Here is a 16,353-nt window from a genome sequence, read left to right as displayed (position 1 = left end):
ACACTGACCCCTCCAGGACCAGGACTGGACAACCCTGCTACAGACACACTGACCAGCCCTCCTGAAACAGGACTGGACACGGACACACTGACCAGCCCACCTGAAACAGGACTGGACACGGACACACTGACCCCTCCAGAACAGGACTGGACACAGACACACTGACCCCTCCAGAGCAGGACTGGACACAGACATACTGACCCCTCCAGGACCAGAACTGGACTGAGACACACTGACCCCTCCAGGACAGGACTGGACAGCCCTGCTGCAGAGACACACTGTCCCCTCCAGGACCAGGACTGGACACGGACACACTGACCAGCCCACCTGAAACAGGACTGGACACGGACACACTGACCAGCTGACTACACGCTGTTACCCCAGTGTCCTGGCCCACTCACTCCCTGGTCTCCTAATGACCTCTGACCTGTCCTCCTCGCCCTGAGAGCTGCTGTGTGTGAGCGCACTGGTGGGGCTCCACACTGCTGCTGCTGGAGGGGATCCCCACCACCAGCGGGGCGTCCAGAAAGGCGCTATATAAGGGCAAGGAATTAATTCCCTGTCACCTTGGACAGGAGGGTCTCCTGAGCTCACTTCTGCAGCAGTGTGAGAGTTTGGCCTGCAGGGGGCGCTGTGGAGTGCTGTCACAGGGACTCCTCCCCGGACTCTCAGAGTGGGAAGTACTCGCGATTGAGAAATCCTGGTCTCTACTCGGCTCTCCCTCCATCTTTCCAGTCATCTTCTGCAGTCATCGTCTGTCTCTGCCTGTTCCTCTGTCTCTCTGCCTGTTCCTCTGTCTCTCTGCCTGCTCCTCTGTCTGTCTGTCTGTCTGTCTGTCTGTCTGTGTTCCTCTGTCTGTCTCTCCCTGTCTACCTGTGTCTGTCTGTCTGTCTGTCTGCCTCTGTCTGTCTCTCCCCGTCTACCTGTGTCTGTCTCTCTGTCTGTCTGTCTGTGTTCCTCTGTCTGTCTCTCCCCGTCTACCTGTGTCTGTCTCTCTGTCTATCTGTCTGTCTGTCTGTGTTCCTCTGTCTGTCTGTCTGTGTTCCTCTGCCTGTCTCTCCCTGTCTCCCTGTGTCTGTCTCTCTGTCTGTCTGTCTGTCTATCTGTGTTCCTCTGTCTGTCTGTCTGTGTTCCTCTGCCTGTCTCTCCCTGTCTACCTGTGTCTGTCTCTCTGTCTATCTGTCTGTCTGTGTTCCTCTGTCTGTCTGTCTGTGTTCCTCTGCCTGTCTCTCCCTGTCTCCCTGTGTCTGTTTCCAGCTGACTTGAAGTCCCTCTCCGCTCTGTGTCCCTCTGTGTCTGTCTGTGTTCCTCTGCCTGTCTCTCCCTCTCCCCTCTGTGTCCCTCTGTGTCTGTCTGTGTTCCTCTGCCTGTCTCTCCCTCTCCCCTCTGTGTCTGTCTGTGTTCCTCTGCCTGTCTCTCCCTCTCCCCTCTGTGTCTGTCTGTGTTCCTCTGCCTGTCAGAGTGAAAGTGAAACTGCGATATCCCCCTGCAAAAGTCCAGCTGTGATTCTCGCACACAGACGCTCAGAGTCCCACAGGTTCCCCTGCCTCCCCACGAATGTATATAAACCCGCCACAGACAGACAGAGAGACAGACAGAAGATGCTCACAGCCTGAGGGGCAGAGAGAGACACAGAGACCAGCGATCCTGGCAGCCTGACAGCAGAGAGAGACACAGAGACACAGACAGACAGAGACACACAGAGACACACAGAGACCAGCGATCCTGGCAGCCTGACAGCAGAGAGAGACACAGAGACACAGACAGACAGAGAGACAGAAGATGCTCACAGCCTGAGGGGCAGAGAGAGACACAGAGACCAGCGATCCTGGCAGCCTGACAGCAGGGAGAGACACAGAGACACAGACAGACAGAGACACACAGAGACACACAGAGACCAGCGGTCCTGGCAGCCTGACAGCAGGGAGAGACACAGAGACACAGACAGACAGAGACACACAGAGACACACAGAGACCAGCGATCCTGGCAGCCTGACAGCAGGGAGAGACACAGACACACAGAGAGACAGACAGAAGATGCTCACAGCCTGAGGGGCAGAGAGAGTCACAGAGAGACAGACAGAGGGACACACAGGCCTTGTGCAGAGACAGACAGGGAGACAGACTGAGGGACACACAGGTCTTGTGCAGAGACGGACAGAGAGACAGACTGAGGGACACACAGGCCTTGTGCAGAGACGGACAGAGAGACAGACTGAGGGACACACAGGCCTTGTGCAGAGACAGAGAGACAGACTGAGGGACACACAGGCCTTGTGCAGAGACGGACAGAGAGACAGACTGAGGGACACACAGGCCTTGTGCAGAGACAGACAGAGAGACAGACTGAGGGACACACAGGCCTTGTGCAGAGACAGACAGAGAGACAGACTGAGGGACACACAGGCCTTGTGCAGAGACGGACAGAGAGACAGTGGAAGGCTGGGAGCAGCACACTCTCAGGAGAGCAGCAGACGACTGGTGATGAAGATCTCAAGATGGAGCGTCCCTGGTAATTAATATTCTTCTCATTGTTTTTCTTGCATTTATTAACGAGTTACTTTGTTTTTCTGCTCTATATTTATCTAAAATTGTCTGATACATGAAAGTTCATTGGTTAATTGCTAAATTGATTAATTGGTCTCTACTTCGATATTGAGTTATCGATATACTGCCTGACACTGTGACTGCATAACACACTGACTGACTGACACACCGACAGACTGACTGATTGACACTCTGCCTGGTTGACACACCATCTGAATGACACACCGACTCACTGATACACTGACTGACAGGGTGACAGATTGTCACAGTGACTGACTGACACACTGACTGACACAGTGTCTAACTGTCACACTGACTCACTGACACACTGACTGACAAGGTGACAGATTGTAACAGTGACTAACTGACATTGTGACTGACACACTGACTGACTGACATTGTGACTGACACACTGACTGACAGAGTGTCTGACTGACACACTGACTCACACACTGATTGACTGAGTGACTGACTGACACACTGACTGACTGACACACTGACTGACTCACACACTGATTGACTGAGTGACTGACTGACACACTGACTGACTGACAGAGTGATTGAAACACTGACGGACAGACACACTGACTCACACACTGACTGACTGAGTGACTGACTGACACACTGACTGACTGACACACTGACTGACTCACACACTGACTGACTGACACACTGACTGACTGACACACTGACTGACACTGACTCTCTCTCTCCAGGACTCCACATGCTCTTTTCCTGCCTACTCCTGGGGTCCACATCACCACTGACCAGCGCCAGCTGGCACCCCAAGAACCAGTCCAGCCCAGCGCTGAGCGCCCCAGGAGTGAGAGGGCAGGGGGACCCTACGGCTGCGCCCGAGCCGGGGGGCAGGGAGGCCAGAGGGGGGGGCTTGGCGCGGAGGAGCCGGCCGGACAGGGAGAGACGCAGAGAGAGTGTGGCGCACTGCCTGAGCCTGAGCAGACACACCCTGAGACTCAGCCTGGACACACGGCACACATACGTGAGTCACACTGAGGAGTGATACTGCAGGAGTGAGAGATACTGCTGGAGTGAGAGATACTGCAGGAGTGTGTGATACTGCAGGAGAGTGTGATACTGCAGGAGTGAGAGATACTGCAGGAGAGTGTGATACTGCAGGAGTGAGTGATACTGCAGGAGTGAGAGATACTGCAGAAGTGAGTGATACTGCTGGAGTGAGTGATACTGCAGGAGTGATACTGCAGGAGTGAGAGATACTGCAGGAGAGTGTGATACTGCTGGAGTGAGAGATACTGCAGGAGAGTGTGATACTACTGGAGTGAGAGATACTGCAGGAGTGAGTGATACTGCAGGAGTGAGTGATACTGCAGGAGTGAGTGATACTGCAGGAGTGGGAGATACTGCTGGAGTGATACTGCAGGAGTGTGTGATACTGCAGGAGTGTGTGATACTGCAGGAGTGTGTGATACTACTGGAGTGTGTGATACTGCAGGAGTGTGTGATACTGCAGGAGTGTGTGATACTGCAGGAGAGTGTGATACTGCAGGAGTGTGTGATACTGCAGGAGTGATACTGCTGGAGTGTGTGATACTGCAGGAGTGATACTGCAGGAGTGTGTGGTACTGCAGGAGTGAGAGATACTGCTGGAGTGATACTGCAGGAGTGTATGATACTGCAGGAGTGTGTGATACTGCTGGAGTGAGTGATACTGCTGGAGTGATACTGCAGGAGTGTGTGATACTGCAGGAGTGAGTGATACTGCTGGAATGATACTGCAGGAGTGTGTGATACTGTAGGAGTGATACTGCAGGAGAGTGTGATACTGCAGGAGTGTGTGATACTGCAGGAGTGATACTGCAGGGGTGAGTGATACTGCAGGAGTGTGTGATACTGCTGGAGTGTGTGATACTGCAGGAGTGATACTGCAGGAGTGTGTGATACTGCAGGAGTGATACTGCAGGAGTGTGTGATACTGCAGGAGTGTGTGATACTGCAGGAGTGATACTGCAGGAGAGTGTGATACTGCAGGAGTGAGTGATACTGCATGAGTGATACTGCAGGAGAGTGTGATACTGCAGGAGTGATACTGCAGGAGAGTGTGATACTGCAGGAGTGTGTGATACTGTAGGAGTGAGTGATACTGCAGGAGTGATATTACAGTTTACATGATGTGCAGTAGGTCCAAGCCTATAGAGGGCAGGGCCTGCCTGTCAGCAGCTGTGAAGGAAGATCTTCCTCAGTCTCAGCCCTGTGAGACAGTGAGAGACCTGAGAGACACAGAGTCTACAGGCTCCTCTCTCCTGCAAGTTAACATGCTGAGTGTGCGGACCTTACACTTGAGTGTCCAGTCAGTGTGTGTGTATTAACCCCTCTCTCTCTCAGTGCAGTGTTAATGTACTGGAGTGTCCAGTCAGTGTGTGTGTGAACCCCCCTCTCTCTCTCAGTGCAGTGTTAATGTACTGGAGTGTCCAGTCAGTGTGTCTGTATTAACCCCTCTCTCTCTCAGTGCAGTGTTAATGTACTGGAGTGTCCAGTCAGTGTGTGTGTATTAACCCCTCTCTCTCTCAGTGCAGTGTTACTGTACTGGAGTGTCCAGTCAGTGTGTCTGTATTGACCCCTCTCTCTCTCAGTGCAGTGTTAATGTACTGGAGTGTCCAGTCAGTGTGTCTGTATGAACCCCTCTCTCTCTCAGTGCAGTGTTAATGTACTGGAGTGTCCAGTCAGTGTGTCTGTATGAACCCCTCTCTCTCTCAGTGCAGTGTTAATGTACTGGAGTGTCCAGTCGGTGTGTGTGTATTAATTCTTCTCACTCTTTTAGGAAGAGAGTTTGGGTGGCGTATCAAAGCAGAATTTTCTACAAGCAACATCACACCTCCCTGTGATTCACACTCCACTCCACCAGTGGATGAAAGCAAGGGTACTGCCACTGCTACTGTATAATACCATGAAAGGGTGTCTTCTGTGAGCATTTATCTTCACATGTCAATTCTGAATACAGTAGGTGTATTCCTTTATTAGTATTGCAATTAATCTTTTTGAGTTAAGAGTTTCACTAGGATCTAAATTAGGATCTGTCTTAATCTCTCTGTGTGAGGAGTGCCTCTGGGGTCTGTATTAGGGTCTGTGTTCATCTCTCTATGTGAGGAGTGTCTCTGGGGTCTGTATTAGTGTCTGTATTCATCTCCCTGTGTGAGGAGTGTCTCTAGGGTCTGTATTAGGGTCTGTATTCATCTCTCTGTGTGAGGAGTGTCTCTGGGGTCTGTATTAGGGTCTGTGCTCATCTCTCTGTGTGTGGAGTGTCTCTGGGATGTGTATTAGGGTCTGTATTGATCTCTCTGTGTGAGGAGTGTCTCTGGGGTCTGTATTAGGGTCTGTGTTCATCTCTCTGTGTGAGGAGTGTCTCTGGGGTCTGTATTAGGGTCTGTGTTCATCTCTCTGTGTGAGGAGTGTCTCTGGTGTCTGTATAAGGGTCTGTGTTCATCTCTCTGTGTGAGGAGTGTCTCTGGTGTCTGTATTACGGTCTGTATTCATCTCTCTGTGTGAGGAGTGTCTCTGGGGTCTGTATTAGGGTCTGTGTTCATCTCTCTGTGTGAGGAGTGTCTCTGGGGCCTGTATTAGGGTCTGTGTTCATCTCTCTGTGTGAGGAGTGTCTCTGGGGTCTGTATTAGGGTCTGTGTTCATCTCTCTGTGTGAGGAGTGTCTCTGGGGTCTGTATTAGTGTCTGTATTCATCTCTCTGTGTGAGGAGTGTCTCTGGGGTCTGTATTAGGGTCTGTGTTCATCTCTCTGTGTGAGGAGTGTCTCTGGGGTCTGTATTAGGGTCTGTAGTCATCTCTCCGTGTGAGGAGTGTCTCTGGGGTCTGTATTAGTGTCTGTATTCATCTCTCTGTGTGAGGAGTGTCTCTGGGGTCTGTATTAGGGTCTGTAGTCATCTCTCCGTGTGTTCATTGTATTTTTAGGTTTGGTGTTAATGTCTCTTTCTGTTTCTCTCAGTGTAAGCAGAGGATCCGTTTGGTGGTGAAGACCCTGCAGTTCTATCAGCGGTACCTGCAGTCTCAGAAAATGGCGGACTTACTGTCGAGGGTCGACCCCAGTCTCTCTGACAAACTGTACAGCCTCATTCTGGACATCAGAGACCTGCTGCATCTGCTCTCTATCAGGGTGAATAACAGCACATCTCATATCTATGTATGCATTCTTTACACCTGCACACAACACACACCTGCACATGGCACACTCCTGTACACAACACAGAATACACACCTGTACAAAACACACACCTGTAGAGAACTCCCACCATCAGACAACATACACTAGCACATAACACACACCTGCACATACACACCTGCACACAACTCACACCTGCACATGGCACACTCCTGTACACAACACAGAATACACACCTGTACAAAACACACACCTGCACACAACACACACCTGTAGAGAACTCCCACCATCAGACAACATACACCAGCACATAACACACACCTGCACACAACTCACACCTGCACATAACACACACCTGTACACAACACAATCCTATGCACAGCACACAACACACACTTGCACACAATACACACTCAGTACACAACACACACTCCAATCACCTGTAAACAACACACACTCCAATCACCTATACACAACACACAACACTCACTCCAATCACCTATACACAACACACAATACACACTCCACACATTTTGCCGCAACACAGTCTGAACAACTAAACATGACACACTCTACATGTGTACACAACTCACACCTCGTGATACACACCTTACACACATCTACAGAACACGCACCACTCACCAGAACACAACACAAGATACACACTCTACAGACCTGTACAGAACACGCACCACTCACCAGAACACAACACAAGATACACACTCTACAGACCTGTACAGAACACGCACCACTCACCAGAACACAACACAAGATACACACTCTACAGACCTGTACAGACCACACACCAGTACACAAGAGTGCGGTGCTCTTTCTGTGTCTGTGGTGGCATTGTGCTGCTGGTCATGGTGTCAGTTTGTGTTTCTATGACAGTTCAGGGTGAGCTCGGCCCCTCCCACCGTCTCCAGCACTGACGTCACTTGGCCACCGGGGGGCGACTGGCACGCTCACTCCCAGGCCCTCCTGCTGCTGAGGGGGCTGGAGTCCACTCTGCAGAGGACAGCGAGGGAGCTGACCTTCGCTCAGCTGGACAGGAAGAGCAGGCACAGGCTGATTCACAGGCGCGCGCCCTGACCAATGAGCTCACAGGCTCGGCACGACACTCCGTCAGTACAGCTCTCAATCTGCAGGTCTACAGACCCTAATACAGACCCCAGAGACACTCCTCACACAGAGAGATGAACACAGACCCTAATACAGACCCCAGAGACACTCCTCACACAGAGAGATGAACACAGACCCTAATACAGACCCCAGAGACACTCCTCACACAGAGAGATGAATACAGACCCTAATACAGACCCCAGAGATACTCCTCACACAGAGAGATGAACACAGGCCCTAATACAGACCCCAGAGACACTCCTCACACAGAGAGATGAACACAGACCCTAATACAGACCCCAGAGACACTCCTCACACAGAGAGATGAACACAGACCCTAATACAGACCCCAGAGACACTCCTCACACAGAGAGATGAACACAGACCCTAATACAGACCCCAGAGACACTCCTCACACAGAGAGATGAACACAGACCCTAATACAGACCCCAGAGACACTCCTCACACAGAGAGATGAACACAGACCCTAATACAGACCCCAGAGACACTCCTCACACAGAGAGATGAACACAGACCCTAATACAGACCCCAGAGACACTCCTCACACAGAGAGATGAACACAGACCCTAATACAGACCCCAGAGACACTCCTCACACAGAGAGATCAATACAGACCCTAATACAGACCCCAGAGACACTCCTCACACAGAGAGATGAACACAGACCCTAATACAGACCCCAGAGACACTCCTCACACAGAGAGATCAATACAGACCCTAATACAGACCCCAGAGACACTCCTCACACAGAGAGATGAACACAGGCCCTAATACAGACCCCAGAGACACTCCTCACACAGAGAGATGAACACAGACCCTAATACAGACTCCAGAGACACTCCTCACACAGAGAGATGAACACAGGCCCTAATACAGACCCCAGAGACACTCCTCACACAGAGAGATGAACACAGACCCTAATACAGACCCCAGAGACACTCCTCACACAGAGAGATGAACACAGACCCTAATACAGACCCCAGAGACACTCCTCACACAGAGAGATGAACACAGACCCTAATACAGACCCCAGAGATACTCCTCACACAGAGAGATGAACACAGACCCTAATACAGACCCCAGAGACACTCCTCACACAGAGAGATGAACACAGACCCTAATACAGACCCCAGAGACACTCCTCACACAGAGAGATGAATACAGACCCTAATACCGACCCCAGAGACACTCCTCACACAGAGAGATGAACACAGACCCTAATACAGACCCCAGAGACACTCCTCACACAGAGAGATGAACACAGACCCTAATACAGACCCCAGAGACACTCCTCACACAGAGAGATGAACACAGACCCTAATACAGACCCCAGAGACACTCCTCACACAGAGAGATGAACACAGACCCTAATACAGACCCCAGAGACACTCCTCACACAGAGAGATGAACACAGACCCTAATACAGACCCCAGAGACACTCCTCACACAGAGAGATGAACACAGACCCTAATACAGACCCCAGAGACACTCCTCACACAGAGAGATGAAGACAGACCCTAATACAGACCCCAGAGACACTCCTCACACAGAGAGATGAATACAGACCCTAATACAGACCCCAGAGACACTCCTCACACAGAGAGATGAACACAGACCCTAATACAGACCCCAGAGACACTCCTCACACAGAGAGATGAACACAGACCCTAATACAGACACCAGAGACACTCCTCACACAGAGAGATCGACACAGACCCTAATACAGACCCCAGAGACACTCCTCACACAGAGAGATGAACACAGACCCTAATACAGACCCCAGAGACACTCCTCACACCGAGAGATCAATACAGATAATATAACACTTGAGAAACAGAAAAAGACAATTCAGATCAATAACTATGACCCTAATATATAACTGAGACATGAACAGAAGGCATGAGCTGGAGATCAGATTTCTCTTATGAACAAAGAAGACACCACTTCAGTGTTAATGAGTTTAACTTCCTCACCTTTTATGATACTGTGAATTTATTTATAAGATGCTCTATTTATGAATAATGTTAATATTCTATTTATTAATTTGAGAAATATTTAATGTTTTGAGAAATAAAATAATTTAAGATAATGTATCTTCAGACACGTTGTGCTAATTTAAAAGTAATGTTATAAGACAGTCCAGACATCCATGTTTCTGTGCGACTGACATATACAAATGGTTTCCTGTAGCTCCTATTGTAACAGACTGTTGTACTGTACTGGGACTGTGGCTCCTATTGTAACAGGACTGGTCTACTGTACTGGGACTGTAGCTCCTATTGTAACAGCACTGGTCTACTGTACTGGGACTGTAGCTCCTATTGTAACAGACTGGTCTACTGTACTGGGACTGTAGCTCCTATTGTAACAGTACTGGTCTACTGTACTGGGACTGTGGCTCCTATTGTAACAGGACTGGTCTACTGTACTGGGACTGTAGCTCCTATTGTAACAGCACTGGTCTACTGTACTGGGACTGTAGCTCCTATTGTAACAGACTGTTGTACTGTACTGGGACTGTAGCTCCTATTGTAACAGTACTGGTCTACTGTACTGGGACTGTAGCTCCTATTGTAACAGGACTGGTCTACTGTACTGGGACTGTAGCTCCTGGTGTAACAGACTGTTCTACTGTACTGGGACTGTAGCTCCTATTGTAACAGTACTGGTCTACTGTACTGGGACTGTAGCTCCTATTGTAACAGTACTGGTCTACTGTACTGGGACTGTAGCTCCTATTGTAACAGACTGTTGTACTGTACTGGGACTGTAGCTCCTATTGTAACAGGACTGGTCTACTGTACTGGGACTGTAGCTCCCATTGTAACAGGACTGGTCTACTGTACTGGGACTGTAGCTCCTATTGTAACAGGACTGGTCTACTGTACTGGGACTGTGGCTCCTATTGTAACAGACTGTTGTACTGTACTGGGACTGTAGCTCCTATTGTAACAGGACTGTTGTACTGTACTGGGACTGTAGCTCCTATTGTAACAGGACTGTTGTACTGTACTGGGACTGTAGCTCCTATTGTAACAGGACTGGTCTACTGTACTGGGACTGTAGCTCCTATTGTAACAGGACTGGTCTACTGTACTGGGACAGTGGCTCCTATTGTAACAGACTGTTGTACTGTACTGGGACTGTAGCTCCTATTGTAACAGACTGGTCTCCTGTACTGGGACTGTAGCTCCTATTGTAACAGGACTGGTCTACTGTACTGGGACTGTAGCTCCTATTGTAACAGGACTGTTCTCCTGTACTGGGACTGTAGCTCCTATTGTGACAGTACTGGTCTCCTGTACTGGGACTGTGGCCCCTGGTGTAGCAGCCCTGGGTGGGCTCTGCTGTCAGTCGGACTGGCGATCTCTGTGGGCGATGCCCTGCACGTGCTGCCTCCTGCACTGATGTCAAGCTCCAGTTTGAAATCACCGCGCTGGCAAAATCACCAAATTTCCCAGCGCTTCTGGGAGCTCATTGCGAAACCGCCATCGCTCCCGGCAACAGCGCTGCGCAGGAAACCGGGTCTCGCTTGCGGCCAGAGTGGTTTCCTGCGCGGGCTTCTGGAAAATTCCCAAAACACCCGCAGGGCCCCCCGGCTGTCCCTCTCCCCTGAGTCTGCTCCTTTCTCCCGCTCCTCTCTCTCAGTCTTCTCTCCTGCTCTCTCTCCCCTCTCTCCTCTCTCCCCTCTCTCTCTCCTCTCTCCCCTCTCTCTCTCTCTCCTCTCTCCTCCCCATCCCCTCTCTCCCCTCTTTCTCCTTTCTCCTCCTCTCCCTTCTCTCCTCCTCTCTCCCCCTCTCTCTCCTCTCTATCCCCTCTCTATCCTCTCTCCTCTCTCTCCTCTCTCCCCTCTCTCCTTTCTCCTCCTCTCTCTCTCCTCTCTCCTCCCCATCCCCTCTCTCCCCTCTTTCTCCTTTCTCCTCCTCTCCCCCCTCTCCTCCTCTCTCCCCTCTCTCTCCTCTCTAACCCCTCTCTATCCTCTCTGCTCTCTCTCCTCTCTCCCCTCTCTCCTTTCTCCTCCTCTCTCTCTCCCCTCTCTCTCCTCCTCTCCCCCCTCTCTCTCTCCTCTCTCTCTCAATTCAATTCAATTCAATTCAAGGTGCTTTATTAGCATGACCGATGGGTACAATCAGTGTTGCCAAAGCAAATGAAAGTAATGATATTTACATTAAACAAAACAAAAAATATAAGTAAAATAAAATCTACAGACATATTACAGACATTTACAACAAAGACATATTATAAAATATTGACATATACTGTTAACAAATTGAGCATTACTGGGAGACAGACTCACTGTTCCTCAGGCTGGGACAGGAGATCACACACTGTATTATTATTATTGAGAGACAGGCTCACTGTCTGTTCCTCAGGCTGGGACAGGAGATCACACACTGTATTATTATTATTGAGAGACGGGCTCACTGTCTGTTCCTCAGGCTGGGACAGGAGATCACACACTGTATTATTATTATTGAGAGACGGGCTCACTGTCTGTTCCTCAGGCTGGGACAGGAGATCACACACTGTATTATTATTATTGAGAGACAGGCTCACTGTTCCTCAGGCTGGGACAGGAGATCACACACTGTATTATTATTATTGAGAGACAGGCTCACTGTCTGTTCCTCAGGCTGGGACAGGAGATCACACACTGTATTATTATTATTGAGAGACGGGGTCACTGTCTGTTCCTCAGGCTGGGACAGGAGATCACACACTGTATTATTATTATTGAGAGACAGGCTCACTGTCTGTTCCTCAGGCTGGGACAGGAGATCACACACTGTATTATTATTATTGAGAGACAGGCTCACTGTCTGTTCCTCAGGCTGGGACAGGAGATCACACACTGTATTATTATTATTGAGAGACAGGCTCACTGTCTGTTCCTCAGGCTGGGACAGGAGATCACACACTGTATTATTATTATTGAGAGACGGGCTCACTGTCTGTTCCTCAGGCTGGGACAGGAGATCACACACTGTATTATTATTATTGAGAGACAGGCTCACTGTCTGTTCCTCAGGCTGGGACAGGAGATCACACTGTTTTATTATTACTGAGAGACAGGCAGACACAGGGACACAGGCAGAGAGACAGACAGAGGAACAGAGACAGAGTGGCAGACAGACAGTCTGGCTCCTGTTACACTGCTCTCCAGCTGTAAGACAACTCTGATGTCTTGCGTGGAGAATCCCTCTTGTGGAAACGGGTGGCGGGTGTACTTGTAGACTGGGAGACCCTGCTCACCCTGTGTCCTCTGGGTCCACAGAGAGAAGGACACGGATTCCGGCTGGTGTAGAAGGCGCAGCTCCTCTCTTGGCCCTCGTAGGTGTTTTAGGAGGCTGATACCTGGTAGTGCTCTGCTGTTTTTCTGGGGTGGTCGGGACGTCAGGACGTCAGGACCCTCAGTTCTCTGTGATCAGCACAACCATCGAGGCAGAGAGACTCACCCTGACAGTTTTCTCCAGCTCCTTTTGTCGAAAGTGTCTTAACATACTGTCTCGCCCGCTGGATTGGAAACCAGCAGTCCCAGTTCGTTGATTGATTAATTGATTGATTAATTGATTGATTGACTGTGACGGGCTGGGAAATTAGTCAAGTTTAAGTAGCAAAGTAATTGGGGCAAATCAAACCGCCTTAAATATTCTCTCCAAGCAGGGTGGCAAAGACAGCAAAGTCTCTTATAAGAAGAACTGCTTACACTTATATAGGATTATTCTGGACACCCCACTCTTTACTGGTCATGGGGATCCCCTCCACCCCCCACCAGTGTGTACCCCCACCTGGATGATGCTCCAGTCCTCTCCCCACACACCAGCTCTCAGAGCGATGAGGACAGGTCAGAGGTCATCAGGGGTTATTAATAATATCCTTATACTTATATAGCGCCTTTCTGGACGCCCCGCTGGTGGTGGGGATCCCCTCCAGCAGCAGCAGTGTGGAGCCCCACCAGTGCGCTCACACACAGCAGCTCTCAGGGCGAGGAGGACAGGTCAGAGGTCATTAGGGGTTACTAGGAGGCCAGGACAGGTCAACACCCCGACTCTTTTATAGAGACACCCCGGGATTGTTCATGACCACAGAGAGTCAGGACCCCGGTTTCACGTCTCATCTGAAGGACGGAGCCTTCTTCCATTCCAGTGTCCCCGTCAGTGTCCAGCCCTACTCTTTTATAGCTCACCATCACTGGACTGGGGCATCAGGACCCACACAGAGCGCAGGGAGAGAGCGCCCCCTGCTGGCCCCACTCACCCCTCTCCCAGGAGTCTCCCCTCCAGGTACTGGCCAGGCTCCCCCTGCTGGGCTCCAGCGGGCTGGGAGCTGGGAGAGAGCGCCCCCTGCTGGCCCCACTCACCCCTCTCCCAGGAGTCTCCCCTCCAGGTACTGGCCAGGCTCCCCTGCTGGGCTCCAGTGGGCTGGGAGCTGGGAGAGAGCGCCCCTGCTGGCCCACTCACCCCTCTCCCAGGAGTCTCCCCTCCAGGTACTGGCCAGGCTCCCCCTGCTGGGCTCCAGTGGGCTGGGAGCTGGGAGCTGTGGGGTGATATAGGTGCTGGCCATATTACCACGTTATGGATGGTGTCTCTCACCCCCTGCACTGCGAGTTCAGACTTCTCCCGTCTGCGGAGACCCTCGGACCCAGGTGTGACACTCACAGACCCCTCTGCAGTATCTCTTCCACACGACGCCTCTGACCTCTCAGTGACAGTGCAGCGCTGACTTCCTGTCGGTGGTTGTGCGTCACCATGTTGGGAGTGTGCTGGAAACCCACCCCCCAGGCGAGACGCCTCAAGCTCGGACTGAGCTGCGTCTTGTGTGTGCTGACCGTCTGTACTGTCATTGTTCACAAATATCTGTTCACCTCAGCGTGCCTGACTGCCTACTCACCTGAGAACCAATCATACATCATACCAGCCACTTGGGTATAGTCTCAAAATATTATATTTCTAGATTATTATAAATTCAACTATTATTATTATTATTATTATTATTATTATTATTATTATTATTATTATTATTAGGGCGGAGCAATGGCTCTGTGGCTCAGGATCTGTGCCTGTGGCTGGAAGGTTGCCGGTTCAAATTGAAGAAAGATGTGAAGACGGGGGTTTGAATTTAATCTTTTCTGTAGGGGGTTTAGACTTCCAAGTCACAAGCTGGGGTTTATGGCAGGAAAGGGGGTTAACTGATAAGGAGTGCAGATGCCAGCTAGGAACCCCCCTGGGTGTAATGTTAAACTGACCATTTGCCCAGAACATCGTAAACTGGCCAAATACCATGAACCCCCCTCTTTACCATCAGACCGAGTGACGTCAGAAACGGAGAAGAAAACTGTATATAACCCAAAAGTTTGTAACAATACGGAGAACAATACTTCGGTTTTGTTGTTTCTTGCGGGAAACAAGACTTCGGCTTTATTGTTCCTTGCATGCAATAAACTCATCTGTTTCACTTCATCTCGGGATCAAGAACCTTATTTCTTCTGTTACAACAAATTTGGCGTAGTCGGCGGATGCTCCAGAAGGCGCAGAACTTCCCATCGGCAGGAGAGACGGTCAGCGCGCACATAACTAAGAGGTAAGGACTCCTCTTTTATTTAAAAGTCCCGACTCTCTCTGACCGATTGGGAAATCTCTGCTCCCTGCGAGAATCGCCCGAGATGACGGAGTAAACGTGAGTTTCTGAATTCCTCTGGCCCGGGGAAGGCACCGGTGTATGTAATGGGTTGGTTGCTGTAAGCCCAGAATTTGGTCTGGCAGGGGTTCCGGTATTGTGTACAGGCGTTCGAAGCTGGTGTATGCCTTAATTGCGCGTGGAGTTTTGAACGGGTTTTGGACCCTTACCGTGAAGTCAGGACTGGTGTGGGTCTTAATTGCACCCGGAGTTCTGAAGCTCAGAACTGGTTTGGGTCTTAATTGCACCCGGAGTTCTGAGGCTCTGAACCGGTGTGGGCCTTAATTGCGCCCGGGGTTCTAGAGCAAGTGGTGCATTGAATGCACGTAGTTCAGGACTGGTGTGGGTCTTAGTTGCACCCGGAGTTCTGAAGGTCAGAACTGGTGTGGGTCTTAATTGCACCCGGAGTTCTGTGGCTCGGGATCGGTGTGGGCCTTAATTGCGCCCGGGGTTCTGGAGCTGAGTGGTGCATTAAATGCACGTATAATCCAGGATTGGTGTGGGCTTTAATTACGCCCGGGGTCCTGAGATTAGCTACGCCTTGATCGTGCACAGATTGGCGTGGCGTGGTTTTTTTTTTTTGTTTTAAAGGAAGCAGGAGTGGAGGAGATATATGTATGTATGTTTTTGGTGTTTTCCTTGTTTGTGAAATACATATACACACGCACGACACTAACATAAACACACCTCATAATAAAAGAGCAAAGCATTAAGTAGCAGGATTTAAAGGACGTTGAGACCCGAGAATCGCCCTGATTGAGCTCAGTGCGTAAGTCCACCCCGGGGCAAAAGCAGCGATGCTGGCGTTCTGGGGATGGTGAATTACTGATCAAGAAAGGGGG

At 50.4% G+C, this 16,353-nt stretch overlaps 1 protein-coding gene across 1 annotated transcript in view; it reads left to right on the top strand.

Moving 5' to 3' along the window:
• Positions 1–16,353, top strand: part of LOC138238042 (E3 ubiquitin-protein ligase TRIM39-like) — a 160,000-nt gene that overhangs the window by 77,771 nt on the left and 65,876 nt on the right. The window lies entirely within an intron of this gene.

Source organism: Lepisosteus oculatus, chromosome 4 (genome assembly GCF_040954835.1).
Source record: "Lepisosteus oculatus isolate fLepOcu1 chromosome 4, fLepOcu1.hap2, whole genome shotgun sequence".
Lineage (NCBI taxonomy): Eukaryota > Metazoa > Chordata > Actinopteri > Semionotiformes > Lepisosteidae > Lepisosteus > Lepisosteus oculatus.
This window is presented reverse-complemented; position numbering and strand designations above follow the sequence as displayed.